The following is a 17693-nucleotide window of genomic DNA, read 5'->3' on the forward strand; positions in this document are numbered from 1 at the left end:
TCCTTCAAGTCATTTCAGAATATAGTTTTACATTGTAGCCACCTCTTAGCAAGTCTTTCCTTGGCCTGGTTTCGGTTCATTTGTTCAGTTTTACACAAAAGTCTGGTGGTTTTAAAACGCTGGCTTTCTGATAGTGGTGAGCACCAGTACTGCATCCATTTTTGACATTAAGAAAATGAATTCCCCACAGTTCTGGGTTGCTTTTGGCAATCAGCATTGCCATTCCCAATGGTTTCAGGCTACTGTGTGTGTAGCCCAAGGGTGGTTTTAGGCAGTGCCCTCCTGTGCTCACAACATAGGCAAAAATGGGTGGCAGCCTATTCTTCATGTTTTCCCTGTGCACTCTCTGGGGAGTTCTGGCCATCAAGATGTTTTCCATGCCAGTACTGCACAGTTTGATGGTAGGGCTTGGCTGCATGGGTAAAAACATCCCACACTCCCTGTCAAATATTTGTTCATCTAGTTGGTGAATGCAACACTCAGACTGAATAGAGTAGGTCAGCAAGTGCTACACTTAGACAGAACTGTGGATGCTTGCATGTTAAATATCACATATCCCACTAACCAACCTAAATTCAAACCTTCTGCATACTTAAAAAACTCACACAACCATCTCTCGCACAACTAGCTGCATGCACTTCACCACACTGCAACACCACTTAAGCCGCACCAACAGCACACGCGGACTGACACCTATCCAATGCTCGCACCTAAACTCAGCACCCGGTGTCTATTAAGTTGAAGCTGCCAACAGTACACCACTCCTCTCACTATCCTACGCCCTCTTCACCTTACTAACCGATCCCACCTTCTCATTTACAGATCCTCCAGAGCGCCTGGGGTCCAATTACGTTGGTGATGGTGCGCTATACAAGTACCGTTAACATAACATAACATTTGTCTGCCTAAAGACAGGGTCATACAAGAGTGCAGCACCTGCTATTTTTCACGTAGCCTTTAACCACCTCGACTAGCAAAACCTTGGTGTGGTCCTTACATCTGGTTTCAGACTCTCACTTGTGACACCTCGAAGCGAGGGCCCCCACTCTTGCTGCCTGGACATGAGGCCTGGTTTTTACTCGCTATGCATAGCTTAAGCCACTCGCTCTTGCCTAATGAATTGTCATCTATCTGATTTCTCCGTCTTTTCTCTGGCCTGCAATGCCACTTGCTAAATTAGGTGATAATGGCAAATGAAAAAAATAGTTCACACTCCCTGCATTTCCCATTATCGCAAAGGCACGCGCGCACTCACACACACATATGCGCGAAAATGGCCTAAAAATATGCAGTCTCAAGGGGAGTACCGAAATTAATTTGAAGCTGAAATGAAGGAGAAAAAATAACTTTCGGTTTTCACTCCCCCGAACATTTCTGACTATGCCTCTTACCCCTCATCCCTTTACTTACCTGTGGGCAGCACACCTACTTGTGTGCCGCCGACTCCAGCATCGCTCTGCGATGCCGGTTCCCTTCACTTGCGTTTATGGGAACCAGAGCCACAGAGGCTGCTTTTGTTTTGTTTTGTTTTTGGGTTTTTTAAAACTTTATTGGGACGGGGGCGGGGATACCCCCGCAACCCCTGCACACATTACAGTGAACAAGGATGCGGAGGTCACCTCCCCAGCTCCTGCTGCCCTTGTTCACTGTAATGCAAAGGAATGGGGGACTTGGTCAAATGTTTTGGCCGTACGTAATGTTCGTATGGCCGAAATTCGGTCAAATCTCCCATTTGTTTTTTTTTCTCGGTAATATGTTCCGATTCAAAACAGGACTGTGTATGCGGTTAATGCTTGTGCAAACACACATTCCCACACAATCACAGCCTAGAGATCCATGAATCACAAAACCCAACTAGATGATTACCGATATGGAGGCGGACATGGATAACTCATGCGCAAAACACACAGTCACAAACCGGATAACTCTGAACATGCCCGCTGATATGGATCGCCCACTGCGATACATGCTCGTGAATATGGAAATCACAGGTGCTCTCTCTCTCTCTCTCTCTCTCTCTCTCTCTCTCTCTCTCTCACACACACACACACACACACTCACAAACTCAGCATTAGTAGAGGGGGGGCCCCCAGCAACATCCCGCAAGTTGTCAGTCTAATAACACTGCAATATCATGCCTTATATATTTCGTTCTGAGGTTTTAAATGAGCGCCTTGCAGCGCTTGCTTTTCAAGCTGTGTTTTCTGGAGCCCTTCTGGACTTCACTTCCCTCGGGGTATACAGAAGAGTTCTCACCTCATTGCCTTTTAACGCGGTTCCTAGGCATCGGCCCATTGCTGACCTTAGATTTAAAGCTTTTCAGTGGGCATTCAGTGCTTCAGCTCCCTGCTGGCTGTCCGTCTCGTGATAATCGCAGGCTATTAACTGTATCTTTGTCTCCATTATAATGTATGCTACCCCACGGGTGCCTCAGACTGTTTTCGGTCTAACCAAGAGGGACCCCCAACCTTCATGTTGAAATGGGCCCCCACACACCTTCAGCTGGTCCTGAGCACGGTAGTGCTATGGCTGTGATGTGGTGCATGGTTGATTTGGTCAATTTCTAGTTCTTGGTGCATGTCCACCTGCATTGTACTATTAATTCCATGTAAGACTGATTAGTGCTACAGTTGGGGTGTCTTTTAAGTGTAAGTGGGCAAAAATACGGGAAGTCCCCGGCAACTGACTCGATAGAAACTGTGGGCTTCTGAGCTCTTTTCAGAATGTGTTTCTAGATAATCGTGCATTCTTTCTCCAGCTTTTATGCCTCGTTAAGTCATGTAGGAAAATGCAACTACATTTCAATCAGGGGGTGCGCAGGTCTACAGGAGACCAGAATGTACACAGCTCAATCAGGTGCGCAGGGCCATAGGCGGGCAAAACGTATGGTTCGGGGAGGTAAGGAAAGAACGGAGAGGTGGGGTAATAATTGGGCAGTAATGGCATCTGTTGCAGGTGCCGTGCCAGTGGCAGGTGGTCTGGTGCAGCGGAGAAATGCTGCACTGCCTCAGTGTCCTTTCTCACTTGGTCAGAAGGATCCTTCATAACTGCGCCTGACCTGGAGATGGCTGCAAAGGGACCAAAAGTCAGGCAGCGGGTGACGGGAGCCTGCGTGGATGGTGAGGTGTGGGTGAGGAGCAGGGCCGGCCTTAGGCCAGGGCCGCCTGAGCGACCGCCCTGGATGCCATTAGCCCCCAGCCACGCCCTTTCGGGGGAGTCTTTCAAGGTCTACCCCGCGCTAGTGTGGTGGGAGGAGGTGCGGCAGGTGCCCTATTGAAATGGAAAGGGGCCCACATTTGATTATAATAGGGCGCTGATACTTTCGCATCCGCACCTAGTGAAAAATGTGGTGCTGCACCCCTTGCGCAGGCTGCGATGGGGGGGTGGGAGAGGTGAAACATATTTTTTTGCTGGCCATGGTGCTGCCGCCATTAAGGCCAGCCCTGGCGAGGAAGAAGCTGTTTAGCAGTGATTTCATCTGTTACAGCAGTGAAATGTTACAATACTCCAGTGTCCTTGGTCACATATGCTAGTTAATGGGGCCCTTATTACTTGTAATGACACATGGGTCGAAATTGATCCTGAACAACGTAATTTATTAATGAAACCTGCAATCAAATGCGCCATCTACAGGGGGACAAAGGAGGAAATGGCCTCCTTACTTCTGTAGCAACACAGGTCCAGGAACCACAGTTTGGCCCTAGAGCTGTTTACACTTTTCAGCTGCCAGTGGTACTTCCCAAATGTGGCTGCACGCATTGTCAATACTGCAGGAGATAACGATTGGCTTTTAAGACATTTCCACGAGCTGCACCGTTGCTAATGCAGTGACTTTGAGCAATAGCATGGATCTACCTGCAGTGCTTGACATTTCCCAAAGCAGGAAGCTGCAAGGTAGTACAGAAGGTTTGGTGACTGTTGCTGAGATATTATGTGTTGAGATCAACTCAGTAATCCTTAGTTTTTTTCTAACTCCTGTGAAATGTGCTCTAAAAATGCACTATATACATCTGAGAAGAGAGCGAGCTCCGTTGCTTGCTCATATTGACTTCAGGGGAGAGGGGGGGATGTTTGCCCCCGTAGTGAAAATCAAATGTAGGCATCCACGAGCGAAATCACGGCAGCATGATATGGAGTCCTACAGCACAGCGATGCAGCATAGCCAGCCAGTCTCCTAGTCATAAGGGCATAAGAGCAGAATGGGAAGTGAGGGAGTAAGTGTTAAGATGGGTTTCTAGAATCTGGTGGACAGATTCTAGGAGGCCACCCTAGCTATAGTGAACAGGCCACCCTAGCTATAGTGAACAGGCCACCTAGCTATAGTGAACAGGCCACCCTAGCTATAGTGAAGAGTCCACCCTAGCTATAGTGAACAGGGAACCCTGAGAGGTTAGCAAAAACCCAATCAAGGTAAACGTGCAGAGTGGTAAAGGCTATTCTCAGGAAAGTGTGAGTGGGGGTGGGAGTCCACAATGAGTCCACAGAGTGAAGCACACAATATTTCAATTTAGACAGGAAAAATACAATATTTATTCTAGGCCTTAAACACACACAAACAAAAAGAAAGTTGCAGTGATATTATCGCATAATACTCAATAATAAACATATATACATACAGTCACCATAGGTTCTTAAAGCACTTTGAAACACATTGTGCATAGGCGCTATACAAATAAACTATCAATCAATCAATCAAAATGTTTTTCAAATCACATAAACACCACAAGAGGTAATCTAATGACCCATCATATGGTGTCACTTCTCCCCAGGAGGGATTCCCTTCCCATGTGACTTGGGTGGTGAGGCCGCTAACCGATAATCCCCCTAGGGGTGGTAACATGCAGGAGGATCTCATGGGGAGGAACTCTCCGTCTGGGAACAAAGATGGGAGTCTGGGGCGAGACTGCTTAAACTTACAAACACACAGGATAAGACCATTACACAAACATTCTGTACGTATAATTGAAACAGAAACTATGTGCTATTGTATTATGTCAGACAATATCCCTACGACAAGAACTGGGCCGAGAAAGTAAGAACGTTAGCACAAAGCACGAAGAGCTGGTTGTCAATAGTGCAGACGTTATGCTGGGGCAGACCTGGACTTTTAAACCAGACAGCAAAAATGAACAAGTGTATTAATATCCGAAGGAAGCAGCGACAAGCTGGAATGCTGTAAAGGAGCTCGAGAATTGTAAACAGGGTTTGCAGAACCTGCACTTATGAAGTGGAGTGTCGACACGAATGGAGAGTGCTCACCCGGCGGCAAGAAGCCAATAAAGTCGAAGCAGAGAGAGTGGTGGTGGCGTGACCTGTAGTGGATGGATTGTCAGGTCCGACAATTACCCAGAGACCGCCAGCTCTTTCCAAACGCAGAGCAGCGTAGACAAGTCTATTGGAAGACTCCCACACTACGGTGGTGGTGTGACTTGCAGCAGCTGGACAGGCAAGTCCATATCGAGTGAGCAGACCACCAGAGGAAAACAGCCACTAAGTTAAGTTGGCCCATCGTGGAAGGATAAAGAACTAGAAAATCGAGACACAGTCCCAGGGAGAACTGGTGAAACGTTCCCAAGGAAAAGGTACTGGGAACAAGTGAGAGTCCAGGAAACTGTGAATTAGTGTAAAAAGAAAAAAAAGAAGAGTACATTACTATGTAAAACAACTGCCAGTACAGTATTATAAGACTGTGGAGTTGAAAAAGCCTCTACATCATCCCATTGGGTAATGCCGAAAGAACATAAAATAAACAGAAAGGAAGACTAATACTTTGGTAGCGATACAAGATTTAATGAATAAGCTGGGGTAGGGAAACCTGAAGAAAAGCCTGAGAGAAGTTAGTGGAAGGATAGGAGAAGGGTGTCATTATCGTAAATACTTACCAGCTCTGGAAGTGGAAGAGACATTTATTTTGGAACTTTTGCATCCCTTTAATTTAAGAGACTTAAATTAGGAGACATTATCCTGGGTCACGGAGACACTCTTGCGTTAACCCTTGCATTTTAATAGTGGGGACAGGCGAGGAGTTTGACCAGGATGGAACTTTTGATGTGGACATCACTGACATCCTGACTGACCTGAGTTTAGTTTGTTTAGGTAGGGAAACCACCATAGATAGGGATAGATACTTTTGGTGTTCTTTCTTTAGTAAACGTTTACAGCCCAAACTATGCCTCCACTTGGTCCTCATTCCAATACTCCACAGCAAGTAAATGAATACAGAAAAGATGGAACCAAGTCACAAGTGGCAAGTATGCCCATGAGAGAGCTGGTCAGTCCACCGGGTGGTCCAGGGACACTTCCAAAGTCTCAAGACCGCTGGATCCTCAAAAGGTGTTGCGACTAGTTGGTCCTACTAGTCCAAGGGTTGAAGAGTTGAAGCACCGCTCAGGGTCTTCGGAGATCAGCTTCACCGGGCCAGACACAGGAAGCAAGACAAGGCCTCTTCAGGAGTCTTCTTCGGATCTTCAATAAGCTTTTCGTCTATGAGGGAGTCTTGGCTCCAATGCTGATCTGAAGAAATAGCTGCAGGTGTCCTCTTCCTATCCAGAATCCAGCCTAGAGGCAAACCCAAGACCACCAGTGGTAACGATCTGTACTGCTCAAACAGCCAGTTGTTGTACAATCAGGAACAACTATTGGTTTCACTCATGCCCACCCTTAAATTCTCAGGCACCACAAATGTGGAGTGGAACCAGACAGTCCCACCTCCTTCCTGGGCCACACACACACAAAGGCACCACTAGGATAAAAAAGCAGCAGCTTCCCTGGGCAAGTGCATGGCCCTCTTTGGGATTTCCTGACCTGGCAACACAGGAAGAAAGCCACACTACAATAAGGCCAAAGAACAAACAAATATCTTGTGGCTCAGCCCTTTTAGGGCCCTAGCCACTTTTTGTAGCCCTACGCAGTAAACACGAATATTCACACTAGAAATAATACAAAAAATCTTGTATATTTTCTACCACCAGTTTGTTTTTAGGCACATATAAAAGGAACCAAAAACCCCAATTGTAAAAGGCTAGGGTGATACAAATGTATCCCCATTGCGCACCATTGTAAGATGATGTGTGAAAGGTTAGAAGTTACAAAAAATGTAAAAGATAAAAGGGAAACGTAGTTTCCCAGTACTGCTAGTATGAAAGACTGATCAGTTTCCCCATAACAAATGAGCAAAAGGCAGGGGGTGTGAATCTGACAGCTTTATTTCCCCTGAAAACGTCAGAACAGGTTAAAAAACAAACCAAAACGGTTGGGGTCCATAGAAACTATGGAGAGAACATTTCCAAAATGAGGATTCTTTCCCAACAGTGAGGGCACGTGCACCTGCACTTTGGAATTAGGCCATCCACTGCCACACCCCACATGCATCTGCTTTGACATACAACTCGAATGACACTTTGCAGAACACTTCTGCCATAAGATTGTAGCGACCTTTCATGACAGAAAATGTGACTGTAGCTACACACATAACTGACTATCTTCTAACACACAAAGCCCAGGTTATTTCCCCAGTGTACCTCTCTCCACACAAATAGACATGTGTGGCTAGCAGGGACTCCGCCAACCCCTCGTAACCTTTAGTGACCATTATGCACACACGCATACTAGCACCTTCTAACTTTCCCATACTTCAGATTATGGTCCCCTCCGAGGGTGTTCAACCACGTTGGGACCATACCCTTGGTGAAACGCGTTATACAAATGACGAAATGAAATATAGCACGCCGGCCTTGCAACAGGCAGCTTCCTACCAGTGGGAGTGTCCATAACACAGAGCACCTCTAGGAGGACGGCCGAGCAGATTCATTCTGCAGCAGATGGAAGCTCCCCGAGGGCAGCACCATGAGGATGATCCGGTGCGTGATGGACTGCAGTATCTGCCCCAATCAGATGTCTGTACCAGAGGCTCTGTTAGCTCTGCCGCCTCCATAGTGCACGGTGGGAGTCAGGATAGTTGTCACCTCTCCAGGATATCACCACCTTTGCCTACTCTTCACCAGTTACCATCCTTCTAGCACCCACTGCTGGACTTAGCTCAAAAACCCAGCCGAGATCCACCATTCTGCCGGTCTAGCACGCTACCACCACTCTCTGCTGGCTCTCTGCATCTACTCCCCTGCACCTCCTGGAGGTAAATCTAAACTATATTGCATGATGCTGGTCATTTCCTTTACTATCTACATGGGGCTTACGTGCAGTATACTGCATAAGAAGCGTCATTATTAGCTACTGCCTAGTGGGGCCATAGCTATACTTGCATGGCAGGTGGGGTGGATTGCTGCTACCGTCGCTGCCTGCAAGGGGGACACCTATTCTACCTAATGGGAGGATTGTGAGCGGGGCATTAACAGAGTGTTAAGCATGCCTATTTGCATGTTTACACAAACAGTATTGAGAATTTACCTTTTATCCCATTGCTGTCTGGAATGGGACCAGCCCTCCCCTGGCCAGCAACCATGTCCTACCAATCAGAGAGCACACCCGCTGTTTCTTCTCCTTAAAAACTCCACATCAAACAGCCCACAGGGCGATCCACATGAAGCTTGGCCTGCCACTGTGCCGCTGTTCCCAGGGCAGGCAAGTGCTATACAATCTCCCTAAATGAATAAATAATCACAACACACACACACACAGATCCGCAATTGTCCTAAACACACACAGTGTGCAGTGCTGAGTTTGGTGGGGCGTCACTCTCCACTGAGGAGCCCTCTCAATGCCCACCCCTTGGTGCCCAAAATGTTGTGAAATGGTATTGAATTGACCTACCGTTGCTGCTTGAGATTACCTTCACGCCCCGCTGGCACCAACACCTATCACACAGACTGCGTGCAGTCTTCTCCTATAACTCACACTTCGATGTGCCATAACATTCTCACAGCACACACACGAGCACACAAACAGTTACATTCCGATAATAGATGAGCTGTGCCGTTCAATTCTCCATCACAAGCTGTCCTTGCGTTCTTTCACTCCTATACCGCACACAACATCACGTGGCTTTAGTACTTTTATTAAATATTCTCCCCTGTGTGGCTAAACTCTTAAAATGCGTATACAGTAGAGCCTTTCTGTGACACCCATCTAAGAGACCCCCTTACAATGAGAGTTCTACAATGGCTAATACCATGGGCATGCTTCTGGCCTAGGTTAACCCCCCTCGCTTGAGAGCATAAAACTCCTATTCAGCGACATAGCATGGACCCCATCTCCAACGTCTTCCCAGAGGAAAATAACAGCGTTCCCCGTGTGGAACGCCACTTTTTTCCACTAGACCATGGGTCCTGATCCACCTGTTCACATTGGGTCGCTTTGAGGTTCTAGTGATGATTCTGTTTGGAGTATTGACTCAAGACAGTGGAACATGAGTTATCATTATTACATTCATGTTTACAAACCCAACAGGGGTATAGTAGCAGGTCGAAGTGTGTGTACTTGCTAGAAGTTTACATTTACAAGCCTTCAAATATGAGCCACCTTGCCCTGACGAAGATAGGTAACAGTCGAAACACATGTTGGATTTTACTTCACATCCAATAAATATACAAGATTTTGAAGTTTTGCGGTGTGATTCAGTAACAATATTATTGTAATGTGCAGTCCTATGGCGGATACTACATTAAGTGCTAGTTTATGTCAGCATCAGAGGGGCACAGCGCAGTTCAAACGGGCACTCTTTTCCAATTCTTGTAAACTAGGTTAAGAGGATAACTCAGAGGCGAAGAGATAGTCTTTTAGTTTGGTTTTGAACAAATCAGTACGGACTGCTTCTCGGATGTCCTGGGGAAGAGTATTCCATGCAAGTGGAGCAAGAAGAGAGAAAGAGTGGAAGGTAGAGGAAACACAGAGAGGGCGAGGTACCACAAAGATAGTCAAGGAGGCACAGCAGAGATTACGAGAAGGCTTGTATAGTTGGATAGAGGAAGATAGATATAGTGGGGCTGTACCATGGATAGATTTGTGAACCAGAGGAAGACATTTCAATCTGGTTCTGTTTTGCAACGTCAGCCTAGCAGTTCGGGCTGGGCTGCTACCTTCGGTGGCGGCAGCTGCTGACTGAGTTGCACATGGCTGGTCCCCTTTTGCAATGGCACAGACGGGCTAAAAAACGGTGGTGTAGAAGGTTGCCCAGAGCAATTGCCAGTGGTTTAGATTAATTCAAAACCTTCCACCCATCACTTTTGTGGTCAGTTTGTTTCTCCTTGTGAGAGAGGGTATGCCCAGACGTGGGTCCCTTGCTCGCTGCGCCACAGGGAACCAGGCTGCACCTCACTGAGGAGGTCCAACAAGGCCGAAACATGTCTGGGGTTGCTTGGTTTTCTGTGCAGAGGGGACCTGGCCTAGCAGTTCGGGCTGGGCTGCTACCTTCGGTGGCGGCAGCTGTTGACTGATTTGCACATGGCTGGTCCCCTTTTGCAATGGCGCAGACGGGCTAAAAAACGGTGGTGTGGAAGGTTGCCCAGAGCAATTGCCAGTGGTTTAGATTAATTCAAAACCTTCCACCCATCACTTTTGTGGTCAGTTTGTTTCTCCTTGTGAGAGAGGGTATGCCCAGACGTGGGTCCCTTGATCGCTGCGCCACAGGGAACCAGGCTGCACCTCACTGAGGAGGTCCAACAAGGCCGAAACATGTCTGGGGTTGCTTGGTTTTCTGTGCAGAGGGGACCTGGCCTAGCAGTTCGGACTGGGCTGCTTCCTTCGGTGGCGGCAGCTGCTGACTGATTTGCACATGGCTGGTCCCCTTTTGCAATGGCGCAGACGGGCTAAAAAACGGTGGTGTGGAAGGTTGCCAAGAGCAATTGCCAGTGGTTTAGATTAATTCAAAACCTTCCACCCATCACTTTTGTGGTCAGTTTGCATCGTCAGCCATGCAGCCTGGTGACGGCACGAGGAAGTAGGTGTGAAGTGAGGGAGTTCAAGCAAGGTCCTCGTTGCAACGTTAATGATCTTGTCAAGAGGACAGAAAGCATAGTTGGGAGACCAAATAGGATGCCGGCACAGTAGTCGAGGTTAGAGAAGATAAGTGTGGTTAGGAGATGCCTGGCAAAGCTGAAAGGAAGTAGGTGGCTGATTTTTCTAATATCTAGGCAGTTGAGACGAGCCGCTGTTGCAGTTTTGGAGATTAAAGTGGAGGAGTGAGAAGAATCATAGATGATGCAAGGTATTGGGGTGTAGTACAGGGGGGGCGAGTGACAGGTGGGAACTGGATAGGCAGGAGAAGAGATGTGAGAGAGTATTTTGCAGGAAAGAAGAGCACCGCTGTTTTCGGAGAGTTAAACATGAGAGAGTGCCAGGCCATCCAATATTTAATAGCAGAGAGACAGTTGGAAATGTTGTTAGAGAGATCAGAGGAGAGTTCAGAAAAAGAGAAGACGATTTGTCTGTTGTTTGCTAAGAGTTGGTACAAGAACCCAAAGGAGGAGATTAGTGCCCCAAGAGCAGAGGTGTAGAGTGTAAAGACGTTGATTGACACCTCAAATTCTCCCCACGCTATTCCCCAAGGCACTGAAATCCGTAACTATACAGGAGACGTAGATACAAAGCACCAGTCTACAAAGGTTCCATCCAGTCCAGCCAGGGGATTTGGCCACTTGAAGAGGGTAGGGAAGGGGGCTAGCCAAAGACCTGGTTGGAGATGGTGCAGGCCGGCCATCATGGGATCAGAAAGGTGGAGGTAGCGACTAGCCGGGTAGCAATATATTATTTGTGTGTTGTTTGAGACTGCTCCAAATTGCAAACAAAATGGTTTCCAAGCACAGAGGCGGGTCTGCCCTAAGAGTGGTTTCCTGCTTGAAGCCACACACCCTGAAACTATTTCTTTAGCTTCATAACTGAAGGATACACTTTTCAATTGTATTTGCTCTTTCTATAGTTTTTCATTCGGTGTGTTATGGTTTAAATTAAAGCTTACACAGGCACATGAACACATTGTTGAAGTTTCATTCACCGTCGGAGTTAGAGGAATGACATACACATACCAGGTGAGCAATTATAAATCTCATGATGAATTTGTCAGTCACTCATTAAGTAAAATGTTCTAAAATATTGATAAAAACCACTATCAATGTGCTCATGTCACACATTCAGTAATAGGTGCTTCGGCATCTTTTCAATTCTTTTTTTAAAACCTGTGCGTCTTTCGGCCAATAAACCATTTGTTTGTGCATTGTACAGAACACCTGTGACACTGACATTGTTTTATATGGTTACAGTGTATGTCTAAGAGGTGTTTTAAAGCTTGTGGCAATAGAGTTTTTGACTGTTTACTGGCTATGGGGTCTTTTAAGCATAGCCGGCTCCCCAAGTCATTTAGGGGCTGGCTAGTCCTGTGGCCTGTCCCTGCTACAGGCGTGGTTTCCCCAGACCAGAGAGCAGGGACTGTGTCAGGGCCTTTCAACGTTTTCAATTGAAAGGGGCCTTTTGCCTGGCAGGGGGGAACGGTGAGGGAAATGCAGCAACTACCCCCAGATTGCCAGTCAGCAGTCTTATAACACGGCAATACATTCCTTTCTACATTACTTTCGTTCTGGGGCTTAAAATGTGCGCTTGCCAGGGCTCACATTACAAGCTGTTTTTGCTGGAGCCCTTCCGGTCTTCACTTCCCTTGGGGTAAGCAGAAGTGTTATCACCTCGCTGAATTTAATACTGCTTCCTCCACATCAGCCACTTGCTGACAAAGAAGGGTGTGTAGCTTTTCGGTGGGCATTCAGTGTTTCAGCTTCCTGCTGGCTGGCCGTCTCGTGATAATCGGCAGCTCTTAACATCCGGCTGCATTTCTAGGTCTCCATTATAATGTAGGAACTACACCATTACTGCGCACCCACCACTACAACCTCTGAAAATGTTGACCGTTTTTTAAATGTCTGCCTCCTTTACACCATATATATATATGTGGGGGTGTAATGGGATATAATGCAAGTAGGGTGTTTGCGGGGGTCTCCCCTGCATATATATGTGGTGTAAAGGCGGTCGAAAGAAAAAAAGAAGTCAGCAATTTCGGGGGTCGCAGTGATGGGGGTTGCAGTAATCCTAAAGATTCATACTGTATCGATCCCATGGGTGGACTGTGTTCCGCTCCAAGCAAGCACGGAACCCCCCCCCCAAACCCTCATGGTGAAATAGGCCCCCACACATCTTCAGCCGGGCCCGCCTGTGAGAAGGTGCAATCCCATTTCCTATATGTATGTGAGCGCTCATAGATTGTGGAAAGAGTCCTTAATGTCATGGGGAGTGGAAGTGCCAGCGTCGATTGTGTTATAAAACCAAAGTCTTTTGGCAATCCTACCCCGTACCCGGCGGTGCTTCTTACTGTGAGGTGGCAGTACGTGGAGGCGGCAGTACGTGGAGGCGGCAGCGTGCACCGCCACGTGATGTACTAGGCCCTGTCGTGCGGAAACCAGCGACAGTCAAAAACACACCACACCTGGGAGTCGCGCTCCTAACGGGATGTTCTCTCTTCTCTGTGTACCTTTCGCAAGAGAGATGAAAACCGGGCGCGGCCGCAGGCTGCCTGGCCGTGTCCTGGCCCGGGTTCAAGACTTCTTCCTTTCCAGGAGTACAGAGGCGTAGTGCAGGCATGACGAGAGAGAGAGACACACACAATGCTGCGGCCCTGGCCTCCTGCTTCTAATGAAGTCTAGGAGACATATCGCCTGCAAGCCTTTCCATAAATGTGTCTCAATGGTCTGAGAATGAGTCCCCACCCTGTCACCTGCTTGATCCTAAGCTTGTAGGGACACTGGGGTAGCAAGGAAAAAGTGAGGCCACTCATATATGCTAATCAGATACACGTGAACCTTGGACCAGTCTGTGGGTCTTGTACAGTGGACCTCTCAGGGACATCATTTAGGGGTTGCCAGGGGTCGCAACTGAAATCCCTGAGGTCTCCTTTGCTACCCCTGCTCAGGGACGTCATTTCACCAAAATGCCAGGGGTAGCGGAAGTGACATCACCCGACCCTTGACCCCCTGATGACATCACAGGAAGTGATGTCATTAGACCCGGCCCCAAAGTGATATAGCGGGTAGCGATGGAACACGACATTTCACCCGTTGACAAAACAGGAAGTGGCATCACATAGCATTGTACACTATGAAAAATATAGTTATGATATCACTATATGATGTACATTCATACAAGAATGGATCGCCATATGTATCATTAAGTTCAGTGTTTATTGGCCCGTATTACCAAATGACTGTGGCCCTCATTATGACCCTGGCGGAAATCGTGGTGCAATATGCACCATGGAGCACGGCGGAAAGCTGCCGATACCGCCATGGGGGTTGGCGGATTTACCGCCCCATTCCGACCTTGGCGGGGCGGTAAATCCCCATTCCCCATTTTACCCTTCCCCATTCCCATTTTTGCCCCATAGGGTATAATGGGAGTGGGGAAGGCGTTAATTACGCCACCGTAAAATACGGTGGCGTAATTAACAACAAGGTCCCGTAGCGCCATGGATTTCTCTGCCCGGAAAAACCAGGCGGAAAACGCTCCATGGCGCTAAGGGAACTCGTAGTAGGGCGGACGGGTCCGCCGCGAATACCGCTGGCGTAGACCCACTCCGCCAGGGTCGTAATGAGGTCCTGTGTATGCAAGCAGACGTCCATGACCAAATGATAAGCGTAAGTGCTATATAATAACACATCATTAAGCGCTTTATATAGAAAAAATATACACCCAATATCACCCAACCTGTGTTGGTACTCATTTATCGACCTCAGAAGGATGAACGGCTTAGGCTTAGTGAGGCGTTTAAGAACAGACTAAATCAGTGACTCACCCCCTGAAGTGTGCCTGAAATAAACATTTAATGAGGCCAGCAATTACTGTATAGAATTCCAGAAAGACACATTATTTGGTATTCCTATTCTTTCTTATTTAGGGTCAGTGCTGAAAGTGTTAGAAGAAAAATAAGAACAGGAGTGCCTCAAGTCTTTTTTTTTTAAGGGGCCTCAACAAGAAAGCCAGCCACCCCAGAAGTAAAGAGCCACAGCCCAGGAGCTTGCATAACTTAAAAAAAAAAAAAAAAAAAAAAAAAAATTTTTTTTTTTTTTTGTAGAGGTCGCAAGGGACACCACAGAGGTCGCAAGGGACACCACAGAGGTCGCAGTTGCGACCCCTGGCGACCCCCAAATGACGTCCCTGCCCCTGCTGTCTCCCTTGCCATCCCTAAAAAATATATATTTTTATAATTTTTTTTTTTTTAATTGAGGCTCTTGGGCTGTGGCCAGCAACATGTGGCTCTTTGTTTCTTGAGTGGCTGATTTTCTGATAGCTATAGCCAGTAAGATAGCTCAGTGGGTTGAGTGCTTCCTGCTGCAATGTGGGTGTGCTATGCAGGTTCAGGTACGACTCCCGGCAAGGTCAACTCAGCCTTTCATCCTGCTGAGGTTAATAAATGAGTACCAACACAGGTTGTGTGATATTAACGATACATATGGTGATCCGTTCTTGTATGAATGGTATATCACTTTGCTGTGATATCGTAAACCATATTTTTCGTAGTGCAGAAACAATGCTATGTGATGCCACTTCCTGTTTTGTCAAGGAGTGAAAGGACATGTTCCACCACTACACGTGATGTCACTTCACGGTGGGATCAAATGACATCACTTCCTGTGATGTCATCAGAGGTCAAGGGTCGTGTGATGTCACATCCGCTACCTCTGGCATTTTGGTGAAATTGCGTCCCTGCTCCTGCAGCGCGTGATTTAGGGATGTCCCTTCTTAATGACCAGCGCATGGAGACTCACTCCACAGCCACTTGAACCTAATGCTGCCACTGTATCTGCTAGACACAGAGCCTTTTCTCCCCAAAGGCACGCCCTTCATGCTGCTTGGGCCTTTTGCTTAGGCCTGAGCTTAATACTGCAATAGTCCTTGCACACGAGGCCTCAGTCTTTCGTAACTGCATGTTCATAGCACTGCCTTGTGCATGATTCCTTGGTGCGTGGGAGGGTCTGGAGATGTTTCCATGAGTCCTCTCACTTCTTATACCTTAAGGACCCTATATTTGCCCCAGAGTTTGCTTATACCTGACGAATCCTTATATTGCAATGGGGTATGCGCATGAGGCCTCGCCCAACCTTATCTGCCTGTTCATATAACTACCCCGGGATGCCTCGAGAGATGCACTAATGAGACTATTAGAATATGTGTAGGAGGCCTCCTGCTATGTGTGTGATGGCTTGACGTGGGTGCACGCAGTCTCAAGATCACCACGAGTGAGCATGACCACTTGTACATCGTTGAATGTGGAATACATCTCCCCGTGGCCCTTCTGCACCTGCCAGTGGATTCCATCCTTAGATGGGCTCATGAGTTGATTTTTTTCCTGAAGGAGAAGGATGTGCTTTTTCCACGAGTATCGGTGGTTAGGAATCACACTGAGGCATAGATTGGTGGAACACACCAGACAAGGCATTGGCAGCATCTTATTTCGTGGTGAAAACGTTTGTGAATACAACAAAGGATTGTGAATTTAACCTGATTGTGACTCTACCTGACATATTTACATTCTGAGGAATTCGACCATCCGCACGGCGGGTGTGCTCTCGCCTGGGATTTTTCTGAAATTTTAAATGAAATTGAATCATGGTAGATAAACCTCCGGAATATGTGTGGGGCCAATCGGCAGAAGATTTTCCCGTGCTCACCGCACAACAGATGGTTAGACCTGTGTTTTCTGGGTGGTCATAGCCTATAGGTGCAGTCCCCCGTCATATTTTGTTGGGATCTAACAGGTGGAGTAGTACACAATGCATCTCTAGAAGGTGGAGGGCCAAACCTTCCCCCTGTCATGCAGAGCCTAATTAAATAACAAAGGCTCCATGGATCCAACATGTCCTTTTGTTGAGTCTTGGCAGCATCTGCATACTAATCAGATTTTAATTCAAACAGGCCCACATGGGGCCTGGCTGCAGAGGCTAATAAAGGAGACATGAAACCCCAACACCGTTTCATATGCACTGTGTCAACCTGAAGCCAGCTCCTGCCCTCAGTATCAATTGACAGTGAAATATCATGTCTGGGACTGCGTATTTACAGTAGTGATCCCTGCAGGGGGAGCCCATTCAGAAGGTACGAGAATGTGGTTTCACGGAGACAGAGAGTCGAGTCTCGCTGCAGCTTTAAGGGAGACCTGCCGCTTTAATCAGGAACCACAGAAAGCTCCATTAACCAGAGGGGCCCTTTGATCCACAACAGACAGGAAGATGGGTGGGACTTAGTAGTGCATGTTTTCACCCCTTCACCCTTTCTGTTGCAAAGCACTCTGGTTATGACCACACGCATACAGAAGATTGTTGTTGAGGACCCAGGATTGGTTCATTAAGGTAGGCTTAGCCTACACCAATCCGTGTGGTCCATTTGGCTTTAAAAGAGGGCCGCGCCTATCTTTGGCGGGTCATCTGAAGACTTTGCAAGGATTAAAAAGAAGAAGTCAGCATTGGACCCTGGCTGAAGGTACGGTCTGCCTTACATCTTCCGCCAGTGAAGAAAGGCCAGATCCTCCAAGAGGGAAGCAAGATTCCTCCCGTAAACTTCTCCCAGTAAACAGACGGAGATACCGAATCCAGAAGACCCTCCAGCAGCTCCAGAACCGGTACCCAGCACAGCATGCCCTGCTAGGCTCTGCAGCAATCTTCCAAGGTGGAAAGTGCCAGAGAGTCTCTGAACCAAATCAAGGA

The sequence above is a fragment of the Ambystoma mexicanum genome, chromosome 1p (assembly GCF_040938575.1).
Source record: "Ambystoma mexicanum isolate Mex_15411 chromosome 1p, UKY_AmexF1_1, whole genome shotgun sequence".
NCBI lineage: Eukaryota > Metazoa > Chordata > Amphibia > Caudata > Ambystomatidae > Ambystoma > Ambystoma mexicanum.